The sequence below is a fragment of the Amblyomma mixtum genome, chromosome 1, assembly GCF_055824585.1.
Source record: "Amblyomma mixtum isolate Tamu chromosome 1, ASM5582458v1, whole genome shotgun sequence".
In the NCBI taxonomy this organism is placed as follows: Eukaryota; Metazoa; Arthropoda; class Arachnida; order Ixodida; family Ixodidae; genus Amblyomma; species Amblyomma mixtum.
Genome location: NC_143012.1, coordinates 3,195,512 through 3,221,553, shown reverse-complemented (window position 1 = coordinate 3,221,553; position 26,042 = coordinate 3,195,512). Strand labels below are relative to the sequence as shown.

At 46.5% G+C, this 26,042-nt stretch overlaps 2 long non-coding RNA genes across 8 annotated transcripts in view; one reads left to right on the top strand and one right to left on the bottom strand.

Moving 5' to 3' along the window:
* The first annotated feature begins 1,800 nt into the window (after nucleotides 1-1,800).
* The window catches only part of LOC149365265 (uncharacterized), a 29,237-nt gene continuing 4,995 nt past the window's right edge, over nucleotides 1,801-26,042 (top strand). The window contains exons 1-2 of one of the 2 annotated variants that reach the window (XR_016282559.1): nucleotides 1,801-2,101; nucleotides 7,285-8,837. This is a non-coding gene — a long non-coding RNA (uncharacterized LOC149365265). Of the gene's footprint in view, nucleotides 2,102-7,284; nucleotides 8,838-26,042 lie in introns of those variants that run through there. The other variant, XR_016282558.1, reaches the window with a different exon arrangement.
* LOC149365267 (uncharacterized) lies at nucleotides 11,091-18,964 on the bottom strand. 6 transcript variants are annotated; one of them, XR_016282563.1, is made up of 4 exons: nucleotides 18,802-18,964; nucleotides 16,671-16,997; nucleotides 14,761-14,846; nucleotides 11,091-14,684 (listed from the first exon to the last, which is right to left on the bottom strand). It is a non-coding gene; the product is annotated as an uncharacterized LOC149365267 (long non-coding RNA). The 6 variants fall into 6 exon arrangements; XR_016282565.1 differs by having other exon boundaries at nucleotides 11,091-11,305; nucleotides 11,388-16,997; XR_016282561.1 differs by having other exon boundaries at nucleotides 14,761-16,997.

Here is a 26,042-nt window from a genome sequence, read left to right as displayed (position 1 = left end):
TATGTCTGCTGTCAAAGTGTTTTCTTTTTCTTTACTGTAATGCGCGATTGTAATGTTTATCTCTTATATTGTTTGGTGTACTTTCCATGTTCTTTTAAAGTACCAACTTGTTTTTCCTACGTTCAAAACTGTCATCTAATGGTCCCCTGGGCCTTGTCAAGCTGTGTGCACAGCTTTTAGCCCAGGGTGACCAGCCAGATTTTTCTGGTAAATAAAGTGCATTGACTGATTTATTAATTCATTGATATGCAACTTACAAATGATTGGAAATGAGGGGAACATGTGCACAGGGCGGAAAGCGCGTGGTCTGCCAGGAAACACTGAGGTGGCCCCGAGAAGGGCCTTTAGTAAGGACGACATCCGTTTTGTGCCTCTTCACTAAGCAGCGACGACACGGCGTGCGCAGTCCTCGTTTTGCACGAGCTGTCGAAGCAATCCTTGGTAAAAAAAAACACGAGGGAACAAAGTCGTGCTGTGTATGCAGATGCGATCGCCTCGTGGTTCCATTCACGGCGAACAACCATCCGGCAAGCCTGGCTCTTTCGACGGATTCAGGAAACGACTGAAAAGAACAAAAGTAAGGAGCGAAGAAAGGTGCACTGCTTACAGGTTAGAACACAAAAACAAAGCTAGGCGCTGCACTCGGTTAACCCATTCAACGAGGCGTGGCGTGAGCTTTAAATCCGATTTCGACAAGGCGTGAGAAGTCGCTAAAGAAGCAAAGGCACACTGCACTGAATGAATGATATAGATAGACTAAGCGCAAGTCATAACTTCTCTAAAGCCACACTGCACTCGTTTAACCCTGCAACGAGGTTTAGCGCGGGTTCTGATGTCTGGCGCCGATTTCGACAAAGAGAGGGAACACGGCCGCGAGATTGATGCCCGCAATCTTCCAGGAAGCAATGAAGCGGCCCTGAAAAGGGCCGTTTGGAGCAGCTCTTCAACGTCAACCTACAGCGGCGTGGCGGCGAGCAGTAGGCCCAGCGTCCGCGGCGAACAATGACATCGGCTTCCGAGAAGCATATCCAGGGAACGACGCTGCAAAAAAAAAAAAAAAAGTTTCGTTACAAGCACCGCAATTTGGTGAGTCCTCAATGCACGAGAAAACTTGCGACAATGTAGTTCAGTCCTTACCTCAGGGTTGAGAATGCGCACCCCCGACAAGCGCGTCAGCGTAGCTGTCAAACGGCGGTCCTCAAAGCGCGCCTGATGCGGATCCTTGTAGTGCCGCGGCAAAAACTTTAAATACGAGCACGACACTAGCCACGTGCTCCTGGGGAAACGGCGAAAGCCGCAAGCAAAAACTGCACAGAAATTTCAGCTGGCTGTCGCCGCCGAGCGCACCACGCACGAACGCCATAGCTGCACACGCCTCGAAACGAGCGCGCCGAGGATCACGAAACGAATGCAGCATGCCCGCTCACCACGCACGCGCGGCGGGTGCACCTAGCGATTCCCCAGGCGCTCTAGGGAGAGGTCGAGAAAGGCGCGCTGACGCCACGTCCGGTTGAGAACGAGGGCGAAGTCAAAAAACGTCACGGAGAAGCGCATCCCATCGACCAATCAGCGTTTCCAGCCTGCCGTCCCGCAAACGCTTCTCTGCGGAAACGTAGCGCCCTCGTGCGGTGGCGTTGGCAGCTTCTCGCAGAGTAGGACGATGTGCTCCGTTGTTTCGTCGTGCTCTCCGCAGGCTCTGCACTGGGTGCATTCGACTGTAGTGTCGAAGCGCTTGCGGTACACAAGCGTTGGCATGGCACCCGCGCGTGCCTCAAACAACAGGCGGCTGCCTAGCGTAAGGCTAAATGGAGGAAGACGATCCTCATGTCACGTGACTTTTAATGACGTCATTCCAAAATGGCGTTTGTTTAGGTACATTTCTGGGTACTTTTTGTTGCAAAATTAGGTAAAAATGGCGTCGCAAAATTTTGAAACGTCCCTAGCCATAGTTCCTAGGTCGCTGGCGTCTCCACGGTTGCCACGGTGACCATCGCTGTCATCGCCAACGCCACGGTGGTTTGTTGACATGGCTGCGATGGCTGTTTACCGCGCGGTGCATTGACGTGTGGAGTAAGTGCTGCCGTGAAAGTCATCAACAAAGGTTGGTGCAATGGCGAGTAATATTGACCGCGCTAACGTCCGGACTTGTACCCCAGTGCCCTAGTGTTGTCTTTATTATGGAAGTTTGCAGTGCGACCCAGCCGTGGTATGATATCGGAAGCCCCTAGAGACGTTTTGCAAGGCGGTGCTTGACTGAATTTGAGGTCACTTCAGTTCTCTTCGGCACCTTTCGGTATTGTATCTCATGTTTGAACATTGCCTCCTCTAGAAGGAGGCAATGGTTTGAAGCATTGGATGAGTGTCGAAAATTATGTTTCCTTGTGTTGCGCGTAACTGATTCTGACCTGTACGTACTGATAGGATGAGCTCGTATGCATAAAAATGGTGGGTACTGCGAGCCATTTGGCAGTTGCGGTGCATATATGCTATGTTCCTGGAGTCCTGCATGTGTGCCCACCGGCGACAAGCTATGCTAAAAAAAAAAAATTAAATGCGGAAGGAAGGCGGACTGGACGTACACGCTAGCCATTGAAAGGACAACACATCTTCCATCTTAATGTTTAATATGCCTGCAGTGTCTACCCACAAACTAGCCAAGCTGTAATGGATTACTTCGCGTTGACACCCATGTTGCGCAAAGCACGCGATAGGCCACAGCTGCTTTGTACGACGCCGTAGCGTTGCTCACGACGCATCGTGCCACATGAACTATGGTACGCCGCTTTCTTCGCTGATAGGCGTTTAGCAAATGTCGTAGTATGGTCACACCACCGAACCTTTGAATATCTGGAAAGCTGCTTTTCTTTTATCTAATTGGTGAAGTGTTTTTATACTCATCAAGTAGAACGTGTGCTTCTTGGTGTATTTCTTTTAACGTTCAGCATTGGAATAAAGCCAGACAAGGCCGAAACTTGTTTTGCTTGCTCTGTCATTTCTGTAATGGTTTGTGATGAAGTGGGAGGCTTGACTTAGGCTTTCAGCATCCGCGTAGCCAGTGTGGCCCTTGGGTTTGTTTGGGAACGATGTTGGGTTATTGCAGGGTAAGTAAAACACAACACAAAGAGAAACGTAAACACTCCGGATGATCAGTTTCTTGCACTTTCTGTGTGTTACATTTTCTGAGCTTCAATTTCTAGACGCCATGAATGCATTCCAAATTTCACAGCTGTTTTTTCTGCTGCAGCAGTTAGTAAAAACATTGACTGATAGGCAAGTTGGTATGACATAATAAGGCAAAAACAGCAGACCTGCATAAGGAAGATGCTGTGTCTTGTCTCATCTTCCTTGATCCTTGTGCAGGTGCAGTGTTTTAGCCTTATTAGTAAAAGTATGTTGTACAGGGACGTTGGATGCCATGCATGCCGTAATGCGCTGCGTTAACTTTGTGCTAGCATTTGTAGCTAGAAGGGTTTCTTTTTGACATTAGCATTGTATAAGTGAATATAATTTGTGCGCATACATGAATAGCATGCTGGCTTGGCCTTATGTAGGCGACTGCATCATTACGAAGTGTATGAGGTGTCACATTAATTGCACGCCTGCTTTTACTGCACGTTGCCAGTTTTGAGGGGAACATCTGTTTTGTGTGGAGTCAGCAGTGACTAGGCAAGCGACCTTTAAATGCAAATAAGCTTGCTCCATAGATGGCAGCTCTGTGGGGCAATGGACACACACAAAAAAAAAAGAGTAGCCATGACCTTTCAATATAAAGTGAAGAAGCAGCATAAACCAAACATCAACACGCCATGCATGTGACATGCTTCTCTGCATACAGTGAAGAGCTTAAAAATGCATGAAATGTAAACATGGCTTGTCTGCTTATATTTGGTTGTTCCTTTTAGAGGGAAGCATTTTGACAAATTTTTCTCTGGTTTATGGCAAACAACGTCTAAAGGAGTGTGGGATTTCAGTAAGGAAACATTTACAGTTGGCCACATAAGTTTGAAGTATTCAAATTAGAAGGTCTGAAAAAGCTCTGTGCCTTTTCTTTCTAGCTGCATTCTAATTTTCATTCTTCGCTTGCCATGCTGCTGAATGGGTGGGTCTGCTGGTTCCTGAATTACTGTTTTTGTAATGTGCACAGTCAGAACATGTGTATATCACGAGTATGAGGCAACATATTTAAAAGCACAATGTGAAAAGAGCTTGTGGATGCATTTTTGAAGGTTGGCAGCTCAGTTCGCTGATATGTATAGGTAATTTTTATATTGTCAAGGCCCAGTAGGTATTAAAGGAGTAGAGACAACAAAATTTTAGTTGTTTCTTTCGGTTAGAATGATGCACAGTACAGCTGCATGGATTGCGACGACAAGAGGCGATATATTTATAATTGCATTTTTTCTCTCGCACTGCTTTAGCTTAAACAACCGAAAGACGACTGTGATGTCAGGAATGTGTTCAGGTCATGTGAGGCATACAAAGACAGCAGTATTGTTGCAGCTTTGTTCATTGTTATTTGCATCAACTCGTACACAAACCTGTCTAAGAGTTGGAGTCACATAAAGTGAACAGGCAGCGATTATATCTCTTTTTGCATGCCTCATGTGACCTGAACATGTATCTGACTTCAGAGCAGTCATTCGGCTGTTAAAAACCGAAACCAGATGACACGAGAAAAAAAAATTAAATTGTAAATTATTTAGCTGACAAAGTTAAAATCCTTGTGTACAGCATTGCCTAGTGCATCACTGTAAAGAGAAATGTGTATCCAAAAATTTGGTTTCTCTACTCCATTAAATATGTGGCCCATGACATGTTTGTGGCAGACCTTTGAGTTCATCATTCTTTTATGAGAGTTGTGAAACTGGCTCACTAGAGTGTAGCATATCAGGAGTCAGAGTGTTACTGGAGTACTCTGACCTCATGGTGATTAAAATAGAAGAAAACTAGTTGAGTCCACAAAGAATGAGGTGCTCCTTTCAGAAGCAGAGCTGCTGTGAAGAATGTTGTATGAAAAGACAACCATCAGCTCTTTGCTACATTTCAGTTTATTATTTTCTTGAAGACCTAGTAATGGGTATTACAGAAATGATAAGAGGTACGTTACAGAAATAATTGGTACCTGCATATTAGCACGACAAGGGGTGACTAATAAAATTTTTGTAGGGGTCTATAGAATTTTGTCTCCATCGAAATGCGACCGCCACAGCCGGGATCGAACCCACGTCTTTCGGGTCAGCAGCCAAGCACCATAACCTCTGAGGCACCGCGGCGGCCAGTGATTTTCTATTACTGGCCCTCGGTACGGTGGGTTCACGGTTTTGCGGTAGAAATGTTATTGGTGTATGCCTGTTGTGTGTATATTGGCTGAATATTTTTGTTCAAAGTAGTGCAAAATTTGTGAGTTCTTTTTTCTCTTAGAATCCACAATTCATACTTTGGCAGCTGTTACACTTCTATGACACGTTGATAAAACTAGCCAAAAATTATAAGCTTAAGCGTGTAGCAAACCAAGAAGGGCATGGGACTATTATAGTAATTTAGATGGAGTGGAGAAGTTGTCTATCGTTAATTTTTAGATTGCAGATATAGTAAAAGTAGACGATACCTAGGCAACATGTAAGACATGAAGCAGAGACCTGGACTTTTGGTTGCTTATAATGTGGTCAGCCGTTGCCCCGCTGCAATGGCTGAGTGGTTCCCGCTGCTGTTCCCAAGGACGGGTTCGATCCCAGTTGCGGCAGCTGCCTATCAGTGGAGGCGAAATGCTAGGCGCCTGTGTACTGAGTGACATCAGTGCTCGATAAAGAGCCCCATGTGGTCAAAATTAATCCGTAGCGCTGCACTATGGCGTTCCTCATAACCCATGTTGCCTTCGGACATTAAACCCCATATTCTATACCATACCATAGCTTTGACGTGTTCTGTGTGCTTGACCATTTAAGCTGCAGTAATTGCTGAGCATTTGTTAAGTTTTCATGAGTATTTTTATGTGCAAATGCACAATGTGTGACGGGGTGCATATCGATAATTACGTATGCATGGCACTCATGCTAAGACTGGCGTGCATGTGAATATTTGTGTCCATCGTGTAAATAAACGGAAGTTGCATAAATAGTGAACTAAATGTAGTGTCAAAATGTCTGTGAAGAAAAAATTCTCATGTTTGCATGTGCTGTTGAGTCATTTTGATTGTAATGGCAAGCGTGGTTACGTTCAAGATTGCAGCAATATCTCGGCACATTATGACTTTGAATGGTAAAATTTTGTCTGTCTTGCATCCGTTGCAGTTTCAAGTAAGGTGGACGCACACAGTTTCAACATTGCTGCCAACATGATTTGTGTGAATGGCTTTATTGTACACTGTTGGGAGTAAGGCTTCTAGTCCATCTGAAGTGCTCTGATGAAAAATACCTTTTATAATGGTACTTGTGGTTCTTTCATGTCATTAAAACTAAACTCAAATAATAAATAATGTGAGTTTGAGCTGCATAAGTGAAGTTATGTGACCGCTTTGTTCATGACAGTACATTTGGTTCGGTTCAATCCGCTACAATGATAGAAGACCATTCTGCTTTGAAACAGCAAATTGACATGCATTCAAGCTTGGGATGAGCAACAAGAGAGAAAGCGTGCATATTGTTGACGATGCAATGTTGACCCTTAAGTGCCCCTGTTACGTTTTCAGTTTTCTTGCCTTAATTTTCTTATGGTCGCACTGGTATAGAAAACTGCCAAAAAATAGTCGCACGTCCTAGCTTTAGTCAGAACTAGAGATGTAAAATTTCAAGAAATTTTGAACGGCATGAAAAAAACCATTCTTTTCAGGGTTTTTTTCATGAAAAATTGGAAATTTTGAAAAACGTGTTAAAAACAGATTTATTTGCAACAGCACAACGATCAATAATAATGCTCCGAAGTTCAGTCGAATATGCTATTATAAATGCCATATTCTGAAACGAACTTCTTGTTCTATTGCACCGAAAAGATAAATAATTATTTGCACTCCAGGCGAATATGGAGATATAAATATCGTATTTGTGGAACGAACTTCTTGTTCCATTGCACCGACAAAGGGAACATGAAAACTGATCTATAAGACACTCCATATCGAATTCAGAGTCACTGCCGCTGGATGCGGCACTACGCGAAGCAGCGTGGATTGAAGTTGTGTCCACAGCTAGGTTCGACTGCACATACACGAGCTTTCGAACGCGGTCTCCTGAAAGCCTGTTGCGAATCCTTGTATGGACGTTTCCGAAACGTGACCAGTTTCGTTCGCAGCTGGCGGATGATGGTGGTATCTGCAGCAGTGGGCAAGCCAGAGGAGTTAGCGGCTGGTTGGTGCAAAGGCCTTGCCACCAGGTAGATGGGGCCACGTGCTTCGCTGAGCCCCAGACCCCTGTACTGGATCAAATTCCTGCGGATGTCCTGTACTCTGCTACGTTGGAAATCAAGAAGCTAGGCTTGTATTTGGCTGGAACGGCTTACGTGCACAGCAGCCTATGCTATTTATGCCGTGTGTGTCGCGCTGTAGAATTTGCAGTCATTTTGTTCTACTTCAGCCGTGAGTTCAAGCATTAGTGTTTTTAAGTCAAGCCTGGATCTTATGTGTCACCTGGCCTCCAACCCGCGTACTCGCAGCACGAACGTTTTAAAAGCTCTACCTGGCACCGGCGATGACGACTGCTCTCCAATCGTTCAACGATGCAAACTGTTATGGTTTTCAAAGCAAAAACAAAAACCTAAACTGAAAGCAAGAAATCATAGAACCTTAAAATTGCATTGTGAAATTTACGATGTTTTTTTCCATTTTTTTTCGTCTGAAAAAAACGAAAAAAACCGGTTTTTTTTCCAAAATTGCAGTGTTTTTTCAGGCCTTCACATCTCTAGTCAAAACCAAGGAGAAGAAAACATGCATATTTATATTTTTGTTTTATTTTTATGAATCAATTTTATTGGCGTTTCCTTTGAATGAGTGTGTTGATTTTCGTCAACTGCATAAACGACTTTCTTATTTATGTTGCAATTTTTAACGTCTAATGCTTTTTTTTTCTAGTTTATTGCTGGTTTCGGCTATTTGTATTTACTTTTCTTTGAGGGAACGCGCGATGATGATGATGCTAGCGCTCTTACAGCGCCTCCTACAGTCAGTTAGCAAAGAAGGCAAAGAAGAAAAAAACAACATGGCGGTTGTTTACGTACGTTCGAATCGCGGTCCGCGGCTGTTGCAAGTGAAGTATTCGTCGGTGTCTCGTCTTTGTGGCGTGTGTAGTTCTTTAAATTTGCCCCTATTTTGTTTGTGACCAGTAGACCGCCTATGGAATGCGTGTTTACCTCCCATGCGTCCCTAAAGGTGAGTGAGCAGGACGCAAGCCCGCGCCGTCCAGTACTGGCGTCCCTGATCTGGGTGTTTCCAGCTCATTCTGGAAAATATCTGTGCATATAACTCTTGTTATAATCATCACGATGCAGTGCGTGGGCTGTGATATGTCGTCACATTGACTTTCTCGTGATGCAAGGGTTGGAGAACATTGCAGCATGTCGTTTCCAGACCACCTTCGATCCTTCAAGACACTGATCTGGACACCGAATAGTGACAGTACCAGTTGACGACTGTTGTGGGTGCGAGGTGGCGTAGATCTGCTAGATCACAGAGAGAAGCAATTGCCGGCAGAATAATCGCAAGACTAACCCACCTGTGGCTCGCAACCACCTCAGTGGACTGAAAAATGCTCGGGACAGAGCGAAGCAATAAAGCTGCACGGTGCGAACGCTATAGATACGTTGCTTACGTCTCATGTAGTACCTATCTGAATTAAATGTTCTGGAATGCACTTGCAGTGTGTACTTCTGCTCTTGGGGCCGAGTCGTCCTTCATGGCGCAGAAAGAGTGCACTGAACGCATGTGCATACGCTGGGCGGCGCACCTTAAAAATAAAATTGTTTCCATGTTCACTGCATGTTTTCAAAGGCACATGAGTTCTAAGGTAATCCTCTGAGTTCTCGTTCTGCTGGTATAGTCATATTTGGTTTTTGCAATCAATGACTCTGTGCCCACATACTGTCAAAAAGAAAGATTTGTCAGATCTTTCTCAGCCAGAGATGATGTGCTGGCATGCATAAATTGATATATAGCATCGTAATAGTGTGACACTGAACACTTTATTAAGATGTAATAGCAAGTAATTTCGATGTTTGTGTAAGCCAGTGTATTTGCCTTCATTGAAAAAGATATTCAAGAAAGTGTTTTGGTGTTCGTATGAGGCGGGACAGAACTTGTCTATACAAAGTATGTGATAGCCAAGTGCTCAGGGCCAAATGTCACCTATCACTGCCTCTCGCTGGGGCAGGTGGCTCTCTGGAATTCTTTACTTCAGCATACTGCAAAACTAAAATATGTGAAGAGCTGTGCTCAAATTTTGCTTTACCGACTGTAGTTATTGGCTGTTGATTTTTTTTTTTTTGCACGTGGTTTACTGCTGATACAATAACACACATGGCTCAGTCTGTGCATTGTACTGCGTGCTACTTACTGCATGCAATGTGCAATGCTTCAAAAGCAAAGGTTCGGGCAAGTTGTTTGTTCTAGTTAAGGTTGGTCGCCGAACAGAAAGGGACGACACGGGAACCGGACACACAGCACCGACTGTCGAGATTTCTGTCAGTGCTGTGTGTCCGGTTCTCATGTTCATGCTGTCTTTATTTCTTTGCAATGTGACCAACCTTAGCTTCAAAAGCAGTCTTCGCACTATGTATAGGGAGGGTGCACAGAGAGGGCCTGGTAATAAGCGTGTTCATTTCGTGCTCGTGTCTGTGTACAGCACCTGGTGCTAACTGCTCGCTATACTGCACATTTCAATTTAGGTGCCAAATATACTTCCTTGTGATGCAGTGTGTGCACACCAGGGAATGATCTCGCATGTTGCATGGTACAGCGAGTACTCTTTTCCTTAACATGTAACAAACTGTAGCTGTCTTTCAAAAATATCATTTTAGTGCATCAGCATCAGAACCCCCCATGTTGGAATAATCCGTCGGTCTGAAGCCTCAGGTGACAGAGTGGAGGGAGTGAAATCCACCTTCACGAAATTGCAGGGAAGAGGGAAGAAGAGAGGGCGGGAGGAGGCGGTTGGCAAGCGGTTGCAAATCTGAGTCGAAGGGTGGAGAGAGTGGATGTGTCACTGATGGATGGGATTTCATCGGGTGAGTGGAGTGGGGGTGTCACGTAGTGATTGATGGTACCCATTCGTACAGTCTGACCCTGTCAGCGGCTGCTTGGTCCGGCAGGAACATAATGCTAACTTTGGCTTATGGGGTTTAACGTCCCAAAGCGACTCGGGCTATGAGGGGCGCCACAGTGGAGGGATCCAGTAATTTCAACCAACAGTGGCCCTTAACGTGCTCCGACATCGCACAGCATGTGGGCCTGTTGTGTGTCACCATCGGAATACAACTGCCGCAGGCGGGGTCATACCAGCGTCTAATGGAATTTGTTTAATTTTGTCGTTACACTCACAGTAAGATTAGTCTTTCCCAAGTACAAGTTGTATTTAATGTCAGAGTCCAAGGAAGGGCAGCTTTCCAAAGCCACAGCTGGGCTTGTACAGCGTAATTAAGCAGCATTAACATCCTTTAGAATCAATTAACGTGTTTGTACTATGATTACACAATGGACACAGTATTTATCAAGGCAAACAATGGCAGCGTATATATGCCTGCAAATGTTTAAATCAAGAATAGTATCTGCTAGCTTATTAAAAATATATCATTTATAAAATGACCGTCCAACTTCTCAGAAGTACCAAATCTGTGGAGAAATACAAATTGCAGATTGCCAATATGCCTAGGAAAATACATTTTGACTGTCAAAAAAGGATTAGGAGCACTTTATTATTAACTACGCGAGGATTGTGGAAAGATGGGTCGGGTCACACCCAATAGTGCAAAACATGAACCCTTGGAAAAGATGCGAAGTTGTGGCGCCTATGCACTCATATGCTGTGCATAATGGGCTGCCTTGCATTACCATAACCTGTCCAGGTAGACTGCCACAAGTCAATAAAAATCTCCGATATATACAACCGCAGTTTTCAGTTAGGTAGACATTTTATTTGTGACATTCTTAATCTAGCTGGCAGGCTATCACCAGCCCGAGGTGAATGTGACGTGCAGGATGAAACGGGTGCCATATGTGGATACTGGAGTAAATGTGATGTGATGAGCCTTGGGAGCATTCCTCTTCACATGGCGCCAGGCAGTCTTGCGGCCACATAATACAGCTGACAGTGCTTCATTCTGTAACCTGTAATACCGCAGTTACTTGCATCATGGATGCAGTTTCTTGTGGGAAAAAATTAGAATGGTAAGTTTGGTGCATTTATTACATGGTGTAAAACATGGTGTGGTCAGTTGAACTTTCCCCAGATTTTGATGATTGATGTAGGGAAAGCATTTATTATGCAAATGCATCCATTATTTAAGTAAATATGGTGTACAAAAACCTGGAATGGAAACAGAAATCAGCATCTGCAGGATTGAAACAGATTCCTAACAACTTTGGCGCAGCACCATACCCATGACTGCCAAGCCACATTTTAGCCCCTAGCCTTTCACTCTACACTGTCCTTAATCTGTTCATTCCCAATGGGCCAGACATGAGGCCGTATGGCACTCGGGTATCCGTATCTGCCTATATGGACATGCCACGTTGTCTACACAGCTTTTTAAACACTTGTAGCAACAGTGTCAGTTTTCTCAGAAGCATGAAACTTTGTTACGATTAGTTTTATGACGCACCCAGCACATTAACAGGCATTCTAGCCAAATTATAATTTCGTTGCAGTTGGGCTTTGAAGCATTTTTCATTAATGAGTAAAAAGGAAATGACATTAACTGGGCACTATATGTTTCATCTAAGCTGCCTTCTCGACAAATAGGGGCATTTTAGAATTTCTAGGCAACAAAGTTGGCACAGTGTTCCCATCACACAACAGAAGGCTCATTGCTTGGAAGGCTGGTGGAGAGACACTGTGTAAGAGCCAAGCAAGTTCATTTATGAAGTGCTTTATCATGTGAGGGAAGGCTATTCACGGCTGTTTCTACCATGGCAATATAAGTTCGTGTCACAAATTGCACCAGCAATGTTCTGAAAAATGAGTAATACTGTTTTTCTGTTGCAGCAGTATTCTCTTTGCAAAATAAGATGAATAGTAGTTTTGCGCTGCAGCTTTCAGTGTGCAAGATGACAGCTACGGCTTAGCCTTTTGTCAAGAATACTTTTTCTCATATGCATTGCAGAACTGTAGAACCACATATTGTCAACTGTCCTAAAAGGCAAGGTGTGTTGCTGGGCGAGTTGGTTGGGGTACATCTTGAGAAAAACAGCACTTGCAGACAAAGGAAACGAGAAGGACACACAACTGCGCTGTTTTTTTTTTTGTGTCCTTCTTGTTCTGGTCCTTTGTCTGCAAGCGCTGTTTTTCTCAAGATGTCCTAAAAGGGCGGTGCACTGTGACAGCACGACGCAACAAAGAGGAATGCAGCATGGAGCGACACTTCATACTAATTTTATTGAAGAGCGCATGCCTCTATGAGTGCATCACATGCAGACAAAATGAAATCAAGCAGGGATGACGAAGAAATAAAATTATAGTGAATGCAAGGCAGGTATGAACAAGAAAATGAGTGCACTAATTTCCCAAAGATGAAAAATGTTTGCCAATTGTCAGAAGTTCTCTGTTGAGCAGTGCCAGAGAGGGCGTACTCACACAAGCAGATTCTGAGTAGGGAATGAGGGGCCTGAAATATCTCAATTTCTTAATTGTCGGGTTTAACATTCGGGAGCGGCACATGGGCTATGAGGGACACCATAATGGAGGTCTCTGGATTAATTTACACCACCTGGGGGCCTTTAATGCACGCTGACTTTGCACAGCACATGGCCATCTTTGTATTTTGCCTCCACTGAAATGTGGCCGCTATGGCTGGATCAAACCCACAGCCTTCGTGTAAGCAGTCTAAGAACGCCAGAGCCACTGAGGCGCCGTGGCGGGATGAGTTCTCCATTCCTAGGAGGAAAGTTTCGGGAAAAAGGAATGACTAGAAAAGAAATACCAGAGGCCTGTAGTGCACCCTCAATGGTGCTGCTTGATATGGGATATGATGGCGCACCTTTCTCATGACCATGTGGGCTTCAAGAAAATTAGCAAATGACACTCCTCTTCCTTGCTGTGTCTTGAGCTTGCTATGCTAAAGCACTTTGTCAGAATAGCCCGCCAACTAGCTCATAACATAATCCTAATCCCTCACCTGAAATCTGCCATCTTCAGCTGGCAGGGCCTACAAATGCCAGCACAGTCAAATGCTACTTTCTGGCTGCTCTGCATCTGGCACGAGTGTAGCTCCATTATAGCAACAGCATGCATGTGCTTGCACATGTGCACATGCGTTGCATGGTCAACACGTACTGTACTTGTGTACACGTTGTGGCAAGCCTCGCACTGCTCACAATGAATCTCACAGCCACTGCACGATTTGCTAGTTCTTTCCACTGTGTGCTTGAAGTTCACCAAACTTTGTGACTTTACATGCCACTGGCCATCTCCCACTCTCTCAGTACTGGACTTAGAAAGCTCAATCCCCACTTTATGCTTCCTAAATAGGGCAGATTTGCGGTGGTCTGCTCCTCCTTTGACACCTGTTGTAAAGTTTTTCGGATGTGAAATTGAAGAGTACTTTGATTAATGTATCCAATCACCCATTTACCTTGCCACCAAAGTGAGAGTACTTCAGTGCCTTGTGCATTGACTCCAAGTGATTATTTGTTGTTAATCCAATGTACTGCCGATAGCAGTAAGCCCACTGACATGCCCTCTTTGCGTATGTTTTCTCAAAATTTCTGACAAAGCCAAAGGCAATTAAGCTGATGCTCTTTGGAGTGGATACCAAGAAGTGCAGGGAGCAACTGTTGAGAGTCAGTCTCATCTGTCCACTTCATCAGAGTGTGCAGCATGTCCCTTGTTGTACTCCTGCAGTCCTTGTTTGCGACTGTATTCAGGTGCGTGCTCCAGTTGTGTAGCACCTGCCAGCTGCAAAGCAGTCGACTCCTCAAGGGACCCATCACCTGCTCCCATGCACTGCCATAAACAGGGGCATCATCAGACATAAATGCCTGACACTGTATTGTGTTTTTTTTCTTTGATGGCCTCGCAAAACCTCACCACAGTGCCCGTGTTCACCCTTTTTGAAATCAAGTAGGCACACGGGATACCAAAGGCATCTTGAGAAATTGTGAGCAGGGTTGTCAGTTGGAGTTAGTACTTATTTATGCCATGGGTGGAGTCAGTGCACAGTTTCGCTGCCCCCAATTCATAAAGGAGCTCTCGTTGTGGGAACGTCATTAATGCTAGCTCAAAGTCACCATCATGACTGTTGGGGTCACCCTTCTTCCTGTAATACAACAGTGGCGACGACTCATTTTTTGCCCTCATTTCTTCGACCCATAATTCAACACTCTTAAAATCGTCTGGATCTCTCTGCTCTGTTTTTCCAATCCTAAACTTATCTGCAATGTTACGAAGGTCCTTAGTGGTCACAAGTTGCATCCGTGGGCTTGATCCACTTGTACCTGCTCGGATGTTTGTGCACAATGGTTTTTTCTGGCATTCCTTCTGCTAACCGGCCTGAAAATGGTACAGAAAAAAACTGTTAACATCTCTGGCTCATCTGCCTACAGCCATGTAATAAAGTGACAAATACTTCTGGTCGGATTCCTTCGTCTTCCACTTTGTTCCTTTTCACAGGTGACACACAGTTCATCTTACTTTCATTTCACTTTTGTGGCACTGCAAAGCACACAACAAAATGGTTGTTTCAAAGCCAGATGGACTTTATTTTTATGAGCTTGAGTGTTTAAACTTGCATACTGCAATGCAAAACAGGGAAGTTATATACAGCGTGTTATAAATGCAGAATATAACAGCACTGAAAATGTGGACAAGAAAAGAATAAGGACATGTGCTTCTCATCCTGTCCCATTTCATTCTGCATATTCAAAAAATGCACCGATTCGCCTGACAGCAACCTTTAAAGGAGTAGAGACACCAAATTTTTGAACGCGAACTTTGTTTCTTTGGACTTGTGCACAAGACAATAGTGTGCACGAGTCACAATGTAGAATTCACTTACGCCAGGTGAATAATTTCTAAGTGAATATTTTTCTCATGCTGTTTCAGTTTCAACACCTGAATGACTGCTGCTAAGTCAGAGACAATTGGAGGGCATGCCAGTCATACATAAACTGAAATATAAATGCTGCTTGTTCATTTTTTTTTTTTGCGATTTCAACTCTTGTGCAGGCTTGTGTTTTATGTTAGTGGTTTTTGAGGAAAGGAAATGGTGCAGTAACTGCCTCAACCATGCCATGAAGGAAAGGAGTGAAAGAAGCAAGAGAGAAAGGTGCTGTAGTGGAGGGCTCCGTAATAATTTCGACCGCCTGGGGATCTTTGGGCACTGCACAGCACGTGGGCACCTCTTGCCTCCATCGAAACTCAGCTGCCGCAACCGGGTTCTAACCCGGGTACTCCAGCTTAGTAGCTGAACACTCAAACCACAGCCGTTCCTGCGAGCGTTACTGATGAAGTGCCAAAACAGCCAAATAATTCTAATTAATGAAAGTTCACTGCAGACGATCTGTCTTATGAGAAAAAACATGGCCCTTATACAACCATTAGACTGGTGGCGTTGCTTTGATCAGCAACAAAATGCCTACGCTTTTGACAGGCAGCCAAAAAAAGAGGCTAGCATCGAGTGCAACTGTCAGTCATTCAAGACACGTTTCATAGAGCTCAAGCCGACTTCTTACGGATAAAGTTCAACGTCAGCCGATTGAGCGACAGACCTAGGATAGTCAATGAAACCAGCAGAAAAACAAAAGAACAAGACATTGGAGTAGTTCAGTGCTAGACGACATTCCTAATTATGTTCAGTTCGAAAGACTGGACCCCTTCCACAAAGCATCTCTAAACTAAACGGCATGAAGTTCGTACAGACTGTGCTGTGCATGCAATGTGCCGTGGATCAATTGTTTTTCACCCTTCGATGCGACCAAGTAGGCTCAAGTGAATTGCACTACAGTCAGATACAACTCGAGAACGAAGTGGCAGATGGCCCTTAAAGAAGACCCCCCCAGTCAATGGCGTCAGCTGATTTTCATCAGTTAACCCAATTAAAGCCATAACTAATCCCCTTTCATCTGCCACCCTCCTGCAGTGCTACCCCCTAGGATTAACCATGACATCATGAGAATCGGTCGACGCCATTGGATGGCAGGCTTCCTTTGAGGGGCATTGGCCACTGGGTTCTTAAGCTGTGCCCTACTATAACTTCTTCCGCCCCCTCGTTTTGTGGGACATGCCTTCTCCCACTTTACAATAGGCATTTTCGTGTTGTCCCACCTCTTTTGTGCCATAGATGCATCGCAGAAGAATAAAAATCATTGAAATGATCACTCGAGTTAATGAGCAATATCTTCCCCCTAAAATACATTTCTATTGCACTTTCGTCTCCCATTTATGAAAGGTTGGTGGAGTGTAGCTTCTAAACGTTTTCACATTCCGGTACAGTCAACACAGCATGCACAAATGCTTTGTACAAGAGGAGTGGCTAACCTGCAAGCCCTCTGGCATCATCCTGGGATAGCCTTTGGTGGCAGGCCTCATTGAAGTGTCCGTAGTGTTTCTTTTGAAACACTACATATACCTTGCCCTCTTTCTCCATGACCTCTAGAGTAGCAAAGCAGTGTTTGCTGATTTTGCAGCTTCCTTGCCACTTTTCCTGCCTTTGGCGCTGTTCTATAGGAAGCTCTTCGTACGAGCCGGAACGGTGGCAGTGCAGGTAGCGTTTAAAAACCCTTGGTGCACATTCCTTCTTTCCTGTAGAAGCTATAAAATGGCAGCAAGTTTTGCTTTCTTCTCCGTCTTTCCAGGCGCAAAATCCTGAAACAGAAAGATTGTAAACATAACTAAGCACTCCACATAGTATTAGTTAATTATTAGTGTGAAAGCACAATTCCGAACGGTCAACCCCGAGCAAGATCCTGCGATGTGTATGTGGGTTTGTGCCAAGAGCATAGCAACGGCGACATAGCAACCACAGCCTCACAGCAGCATTGCAACATAGTTATGACACGATGCCAACATATGATGTTAAGTCCATGACCACTCATGACTAAAAAAAAATTTTTAAAAATTGAGGCGTGAACAAAGGTGGGCTCCATTTTGATAAAAACGTGTACACAATGATAGCACATGAATAACGGCATAAGGCATCCTTAGAAAGTCAACAGTAAAGTAACAAGACAAGGCAATGTTCATGAAATTCTGCTTTTGCACGTTTATAAAATTTTGGCAAAACTTCTCTGTCAATTTTTTGTGTATCACACTACTTTCATTTTTTGAAAAGCAAGGCCAAATTAAAGTTTGTACTTTTTACATACACTAATGAAAAATGCATGTGCTATGGAGTGGGCACATATGCAGTACTCTCGCACTACTACTGGCGCTCTGCCTCTGCCAAGTGCGCATGACAATCACAGATTTAGCTTCAAATTTTTAGCCTTTTGCCTGCAGTGCAGAACTGCATTTCCCAGCTTTTTTATTGTTAAAAATTTATCAGTCATTCGCTTACTGTTTTTTCCTGCTATAGCGCATGGGGAACAATTTTTGGAGAAAATTATTAAGTTCAGGTTAAGTTATTACACGGACTGTTACATGGAAGTATTTCAATTTTACTACACCCTGCAAAAACTCATTCCTGCACAGCAACCTTTTACATGGCCCTGTCCTTTGACCACATATTCAGGTCAGCGCTGTTAACTTCTAAAGGCAGAACAATGCTGGGCATTCTTCCTACACACTTCTGCGTGTTGCGATTGCCATGGCTTCAGCGCTGCTAAGCCAGTGCATGCCGCGACAATGTTGTGTGTCCTGTCGAGACATTGCAGGTGCCTGCAACAAAGCATAAGCAAGGCCTGTAGCAGCGAGTCTGCTGCAAGGACCAGTTTTTTTCCTACAGTGGCCACTTTAAATATGAAAGAGAGTGCACTGCTTGTCACTTGCTTGTCAAGTGACAAGCAAGCTTGTCACAGCTTGTCAGGACACCAAAAAAAAATTCTGCAGACACACATAAGACTGCTTACCAGCGAGAATGCCAAAGCATTAAAGTGCACAGTCATGCTATGTTGCAGAATGACGAGTCATGAGTGCAAGGCATGACTACGCAACTTTGTACAAACTCTGCACACCTTATGTTACTAGTAAAGTGCTGAGTCATGCTACACTTCAGAATGATTAGGAGTCAAAACTATGACTACCTAAACTTTGTACAAACTATACACCTTACATTACAAATAAGTGCAAAATGACTATGACAAGTCATGGCTTTCAAAGGTTATAGTACTACGTTACGTTTCACATTTCACTCGAATGCCCGCAAAGGCTACCTCTGCAGATCTGTTGCACTAGACTAAGCCCATTGAAATCTTCATGGTTCCTTTAAAAAACGTGCATGTCATCGCTAAGTTTTTGTGCACAAAACCACGTGCAAGTTTCCCCAGGTGAGTGTAAGCCCGTAAATAAAAAAAAAAGAACGCGCTTTGTGTTTACAAAGTTAAAATGCGCGCACTCGAAAAGTCAATAAACTGCAACTTTTCAATCGGTAATCTAAGCGCGCGACTGCATCCCGCTTTGGCCCTTTATTGCTTTAATCACAGCGTGCGTGCATGCAGACTTCGTTTCTTACCTTTATTAGAGTCGAAGACTAGATTCTCCACCTCTTCCTCGAAGTCGTGGTGCCGTCGCAGGTCACGAAGGGCGACAAAATGCTTCGGACGTAAGTCGCACAAGAACGGCCGTGCCTTACTACATGTTGTTGTTGTGACTGGGAGAAGGATGCATGGGCCTGCCTACAGGCTCCCAAAGCATCGCCGGGTGGCGCTGCTGCGCCTGATGTGCAGCGCCATCTATGGGAGAAAAGTAGAAACTGGGGCGCTGCTCGCTGCTCGCGCTGCTTTCACCACGCTTCTTTGCACGCGCGCTTCCTTGCACGTGCGCGCGCCCGCGCTGTCGCGATGTGTCGCCTGCATGAGCCCCAATAAGATCGTTCAGACTGACGCGCAGTACTGCAATGCAAACTTAATTAAAGGGGGGAAACTGATTAGTCGCGTCTACTGTGTGGAGCAGACGGTCGACGATGAGGAGGCCCATTTGACTGTAAAATGCGTTTCTCGAGTGAGTATTAACGTCGTACTGTATGACATGTAACTAGAGGTAAGTCCACGGTATAATTATATGCTCGAAATATGCGAAGTACTATCAGCTGTGAGAAATAAAGCGAGACACTTGTTGATCGTAGTTGTCAGTTGTTGCATGCGATGCGCAGGGCGATCCACTTACGTGCGAGTCGAAAGGACATGCGACCAGGCAACAGTTCGTCAACATTCTACTCCACCTTGGGGGAACCCCCTAAACATTTGACCACCATTGTTCACACTTGCAAGTGCGACCTGCGGGTCGCCTTCTTGCTTGAAACGAAAACTCTCCGGAATAACATTGCTTGCGCGCTTTCGAGAATTTCGTCTGCTTTGACCGCGTCTCCTGCACTCGCGCTCGGTGCGATTCTCAATGCACTACGGTGACCAGGAGGATGTCGTGACGGTATTGATGTGCACCGCAGTCGTATAAGCGTCATGATGACAGCGACAGCGGCGCGCTTTTTAGGGCCGGCCTGCCGACCTGTTTGCCTGCCGCCGCCGTCAGAAAAATACGCCAATATTGTTTGTTCGCGTTCATACCAAACCCTGGAGTAGAGCAACGTCAAAAATGAATCATTTTTGAGGATCGTTGGCCAATACCGAGCTGCTGGTAGAAGCGATAACTGCGATACAAGCATATTTCTTTTCCAAAGCCGCTTTGCTGATGCCCAGTGCTGCTCGCCTGTTGTTACCTGGCTCCGCAGTTAAAGGCATCACGGAAATCGGTCACGTCTTTGTTTTATTATGTGACGGTGAACATAGTAAAACGGTGACGCGAGTAGCACCTTTATTACAGCGCTGGCCAGTTCCGAAGTGCCCTCAGCTACAGCATCGGTGCGAAATGATTAGGCTTAGCGACGACTACGGCAGCGAGGGAGCAGCGCAGCTCGTCGCCCGGCGTGGCCGCGGGCGACGTCGTTGCCGAAAGCTCTACTGTCCGCGGACGGCGTCATTGCCAAAAGCTCCACTGTCTCGCCGATTAGTTCAGCGGCTTGCGACTCCCAGTCGCAAGGCTGGAAAATCGAGCAGCGAGCGACTTGCCTGCGCGTCGTCTGTCACTTTTTTCGTGCATGGTAGGGACAGACTCACTGGCTCTCCGAAGAGCGCGGCCGCATACTCGCGTGTTCGCGGTAAGAGTGGATCACCGTGTACATACTCTTTGGTTTTTACATTACGGCCTTCGTACTACCTCCTTTTTGCTTCGCTGAGACCGCGTCTGTCAGCGCGAAGATTGCGCCAAGCGCGACTCTCCCGTCGCACGTGCACACAAAGCTAGCAGGGCGTCTGCTACGGCGCCGCCCCGAGTTTCCGCTGCTCGCCGCTGCGGCGCTGGCGTCGCGCTCCCAAACTTGAGCTTGGGTTCCCTACTGGCTGGTGCCGAGCCACCACCGCTGCCGCGTGCAGATAGAGGAGAGATCAGAGGAAAGAGAAAAAGAAAAGACGCGTCGCAGCAACAACCGCGTCCTTCCCCATGAATATCCTTGATGGGTGTTTTTAAATTACTAGTATTGAAGAACGCCTTGTCGCAAACCGCTGAAGCAAGGCCATCGCACGTGTCCGTCTGCATGCTCAAGGCAAAAAAAATAAAAAAAAAACAAGCGAGCAAGAAATGCACCTTGGGATACCTTGGGATATTGAGCAAGGATTTTCAAGAAGAGTTGAGATTTTCCCTGTCGGTTGAAGCGCAGTGTTCCCCAAAAGTCCCCACAGAGTGACGTAGAGTAGAGCAGTGACGTCTGTTCTCGGTTGGCCAATCGCAACGAGGATCACCTTCCTCTGAATACGCCCTCCGGGCTGCCTACACTGTTGTCGTAGAAGTTCTCAACGCAGATGTCCTGCTTGGCTGCCCGGTACACTTCCAGTGTCGACTTCCCCTCCATGGCAGCCCTCCACGCCTCTCGCTCCTGCGCATGCACTTGGGTATTAACTGCCTTGGCCCATTTCCTCGCGTTGTCGGCTTGTACTTCATTTCTGAAGAAGCCGAACTTGCGACGAAGGTGTTGGAGCCGCTTCACCCATGTAGTCCGCAGGCAGTATTGACTTACATAGTCAAAGACTCTGCGCGCCCATCGATTTTTGTGCATCAGGCGCAGCCGGCCGTCGTAGGCTATTTTGCTTCTTGCCTCGCGAGCCTCGAAGGTAGACCAACCGAGGTCTCCCTGCACTGCCTCGTTAGCCACCCGCCCATGACACCCCGGCGCCAGACGTCCCACCGCTCGCTGACCACGCTCGAGCCATTCCCTTGTGGGCGCTGTCACGCAGATAACTGAGTTTGCAAATGACAATGCGGGCACATGAACTGCCTTCCACAGCTCGCGGACCATAACAAATCGATTGCAGCCCCATAGGCACCGCCTTCTCAATATGTTTCCCGCTCGCTGCGAAGCTTGTTTCAAGTGTTCCTCATGTTTTGCAGCATATTCTGGCTGCGTGCTGAACCTAATGCCTAGGTATCGGTATTCAGTTGCCATCTCGAGGACGTCCCCGTTTGGTAGGTGGACCGGCTGCTCGGCGTCCAGCGGCGCTGAAAAACACAGCACCGCCGACTTCTTTGAGTTGAAGCTCAGGCCAAGTGGCGCCATGGTCTCAGCGCATATGTTGATGAGAGCCTGGAGGTCCGCATTGGTTTCTGCCATTAATACTACATCATCGGCAAAGACTAGGCCCGCGGTAATATCCATCGGTCCTTTACACCACCGTGAAGCCGCTCATAGCCGCTCCCTCCCGCGGCGACGGGAAACCAAAACCGAAAAGCTTTGCAGCAGTGGTACCCGTCGCGCCATCTCGTACCGACCGGAGAAACCCAGCTGTGCTGAGCAAATCATCTTTGCTTGGTGCTGTCTGCTGCGAAGCAGCGCAGGACATCAACGAAAGTGTGGTCGTACAGCGATCAAAAGAAGGCCATGGCCGTGACTTGGCTATGCGAGCCTAAGTCCTCCTACGCCGCAGCTCTATGTGCTCCACCCTCCCCGGTAAAGGGCTCGTTCACGGAGGAAGGAAAAATCCTTCCTCCATGGGCTCGTTTCTCCGGTAAGTGCAAGATGGCGCCACGGGTACCAGTGCCGCGAAGTCTCTCTGTTTTGGTTTTGAAGCGAAAAGCTTCACTAGGCTCGTCAACATGGAGGAAAAAAAAACTAAGGAGGGAGCATGACGTCACGCGGCCAGCGTTCGCAAGCCGAGTGTTTTGAAGTCGTTTTCTCCCTCAGTTTTTCGCTCCCCGAGCCGGTCCTTTATGTTTTGATTCCGGTATGTTTTAGTGCGCGCGTATGCGCGACCTGCGGCGCGGGCGTCTACAGCAAGGAAGTTGATCTACAGTTAGTCTGCCGCGCTAATCGGCGCATGCGCGCGCGTAGCGGGGCTAGACTTTACCGCACGCTATCACGTGGTGCGATCACGGGGGGGGGGGACACACACTCTTTTTTTTTTTGCTATATCTTTACTTGTTAATTATCGCCGGACGCTCCCTCCTCAGTTTTTTTTCCTCCATGCTCGTCAACAACGCGCTTCGCGTGAGCCACTCCTCGGCGCCGCCGCGGCGCGCTATAGCTACGTCGCCACTTCTCTCTCCTCGCCACCGGCTTACCCCTGGCCGCTGCCACGCGGTCGCCGCCGCCGTCCCAAGACGAGAAGGTTCTTTCTCAAGGCGTTGCGAGAACGCGTGAGCGGCAGCGGCGGCCATAAAAGAGGCCGCGCGCTACGTCGCCACTTCTCCTCCTCGCCACCGTTTTACCCTTCGCCGCTGCCGCATGGTCGCCGCCGCCGTCCCAAGAGGATAAGGTTCTTTCGCAAGGCTAGCAAGGCTGCAAGGCGTTGCGAGAACGCGTGAGCGGCGGCGGCGGCCGTAGAAGAGGCGCAGACATTCGCCATGGAATGAAGAAAAGAAGACCCAGAAGTGGTAGCAAGGGAGTTGGCTACTGCGCGCTCGCCTCCTCGCCACCGTTTTGCCCTTTCGTTGCAGCCGCGTGCTTACCACAGTTGCCACGCATGCGGACGGAGGGCTAATAACGCGCTTGCCTACACCGTTATCGTGGTGCTCCCAGTGCATTAATTGTGCGCGAACTGCGACAGCCATGACGTCAAACAAAGCATAACTGCAGCTTTTCGCTTGTATATCCAGGCTTAACCAGAGCTAAGCCACTGCCAAATTTTTTTTCCGTCGCCGCAGACAATAGGGATTTCCAAATAATTTTGACCGAATCAGGCAAGTACCCCACCTAAATGTAGTATAAAACAAAACTGACCGCCAAATGCAACCTCTGTGCGAAATTTGAGCCCGAGCAAACGTGCGATTAGGTTGAGATAATTTTTTTCCCCGATTTTTCTGCATGCCCAAACCATGTGGAAGGTGTCGGCCACCTCCCCACAGAATGAGCAGCTGCCGTCAAAAGAAGGTTTGGTTTGGTTTGTTCAGATTTAACGTCCCGAAGCATCTCTATGAGAGACGCCGAAGGGCTCCGGAAATTTCGACCACCTGGGATTCTTTAACGTGCACTGACATCGCACAGTACACGGGCCTCTAGAATTTCGCCTTCATCGAAATTCAGCCGCCGCGGACGGGATCGAACCCTCGTCTTTTGGGTCAGCAGCCGAGCGCCGAAACCACTGAGCCACCGCGGCGGGGCAATCAAAAGAAGGATTAAAGTGCTTGAGAACCGCCGGGCACAGCAGGGTGTTTGTAAAGAGCCTGAGGAGAATTCGTTCATCAGCTTTACCCAGTCCTTTCATAGGAACTGGGTATCGCCGGTGTTCGACACGATAGTGCTCAGTAATGTCTTTAAAAGAAAGGAGAAGGCTGTGATATCTGGGTTAAGCTCCTCCCAAGGGACGCCTGGTGCCCGGTGAGTGAGAGTCCGGCTAAAGCCTTGAATGCTGGTCATAAAGAGTAAAAATATAGTAAAAAGGAGAGAGTCGGTGCAGTGATCCATAGAGTTTCTTAACCAAGACCTAGTGAACTACAACCAGCCCAGATGCAAGCGCGCATGTTCTAGTTCATGCACTGATCTCCACTGCGAGTTCATGCCCTTTGCCGAAGAGCAGCGTGATGGCCTCCATCATTATTTTGTTTCAAACAAGGCAAGTGTATCGTCTATCCACGTCATCATTATCAGCCATTACGTTTCTTACCAGAGCCATTTTTTTTTAACTACACTGGTTACACTAGTGTAGCAAGCATCTTTTTTTTTGGCAAGTGTAGCTTGGAGGAAGCATAGAGTTATTATATACCAATTATACCAACCAAGATCCGCCCACCGACATGAACGCATTTTTTTACGCGTAGCACGAGAACCACACTTTCTACACCGCTTTCTTTGGAGGTGTAGGCTAACAGACGAAAAAAGAAGGCGCGCACTTCAAACGCACAACGACATTTTATGACGCTAAATGCCGCCAGCGGTTGTAGCGCAGCCATGAAGGAAAATGAGCGCAGCCTCGCAAATCTGTGAAGTTCGTCCGCGCAGCATTATGGCGGTGCACCCACGCGACAAACAGTGGCAACCTTACCTTCTACGAAGATGAAATCACACGACCAAAAGAGCGTATTTTAGTCTGCTGAACGCTACTTCGCGTTTAGGTAAGCCGCGTTCGTTCGGTTGGTATCTGCGTTGAGCCACCCACGTGAAAAATGTATTTTGCATACATTATACCGTACTGTGCGTTTTTATCGTAAAGACTTGCAAAAATTTTGCCGCCTCAACCGCTCGATCATTTGCGGTGAAACTGCACACAGAGCTTGCGCAATAAGGTAACTTTTGTATCGTAGCAAGTTTTACAACGGTACTTACTTAGTTGAGCCGTGCATGATACGAAATCGTAGTTGTCTGCGTAGAGATCGTCGAACCAAAACCCGCAGACGCCGGTTTTTCGCTGAAAGGCGGCAGTGGCGCCATCTGTTTTGAGCAGTGAAAAGCGTCACGACAAGGTGCCGCGGCGATTTTGCAAATAATATCATCTGAAAGGTAAAGCCTCGTTAAATCAGTTGTTCTGATATTTCTTTTCTCTCAGTTAGCCGAAAAAAAAAACGGCATATTCAAAGGGCACGGTACAGTGTAGGCACGCGCTTCATGCAACGCTCACCTCGGCTACCTCGGCCCCTTGTCGTGACGCTTTTCACTGTATGGCGTCAAGGCTGCCAGAACCGAGGCCCTCGCTAAGCAATTAAGCAAACAAGAGAAGGGGATGAGGGGCTCATAATAAATATGAAAGAAGCCAACAGCCACAGAAACCAAGGGGCACAGGGGATTTTTTTTTAATTTATTTATTTTGTGGTGTTGATCAATTTAGAATATTACTGAATATGTTATCGCTGGCAGCCTTGACGCCATTGGAGGCATAAGAGGGTTCTCACGCAGCTTCCACCCTCTCCGTTCAATGACGTTCTACGTCACACCTGCGGTAACTCAGGACGTTCCACGTCCGCCGCTTATGAACTTGGGTGGTGCTGATGAACACTCTCAAGGTTAGGTTACTTGTAAACATAAATACCCCCGAAGGCAGAAGAACTGACAGCCGTCGCCATAGCTCAGAGGTAGAGCACCGGACGCGTAATTCGGAAGTCGTGGGTTCGGATCCCAACGGCGGCATGTGGTTGTTTTTTCTTCTGCTTTTCCAATCAATTAGCTTTAAGCGATAACATATTCAGTAATATTCTAAATTTATCAACACCACAAAATAAATTAATTAAAAAAAAATCCCCTGTGCCCCTTGGTTTCTGTGGCTGTTGGGTTCTTTC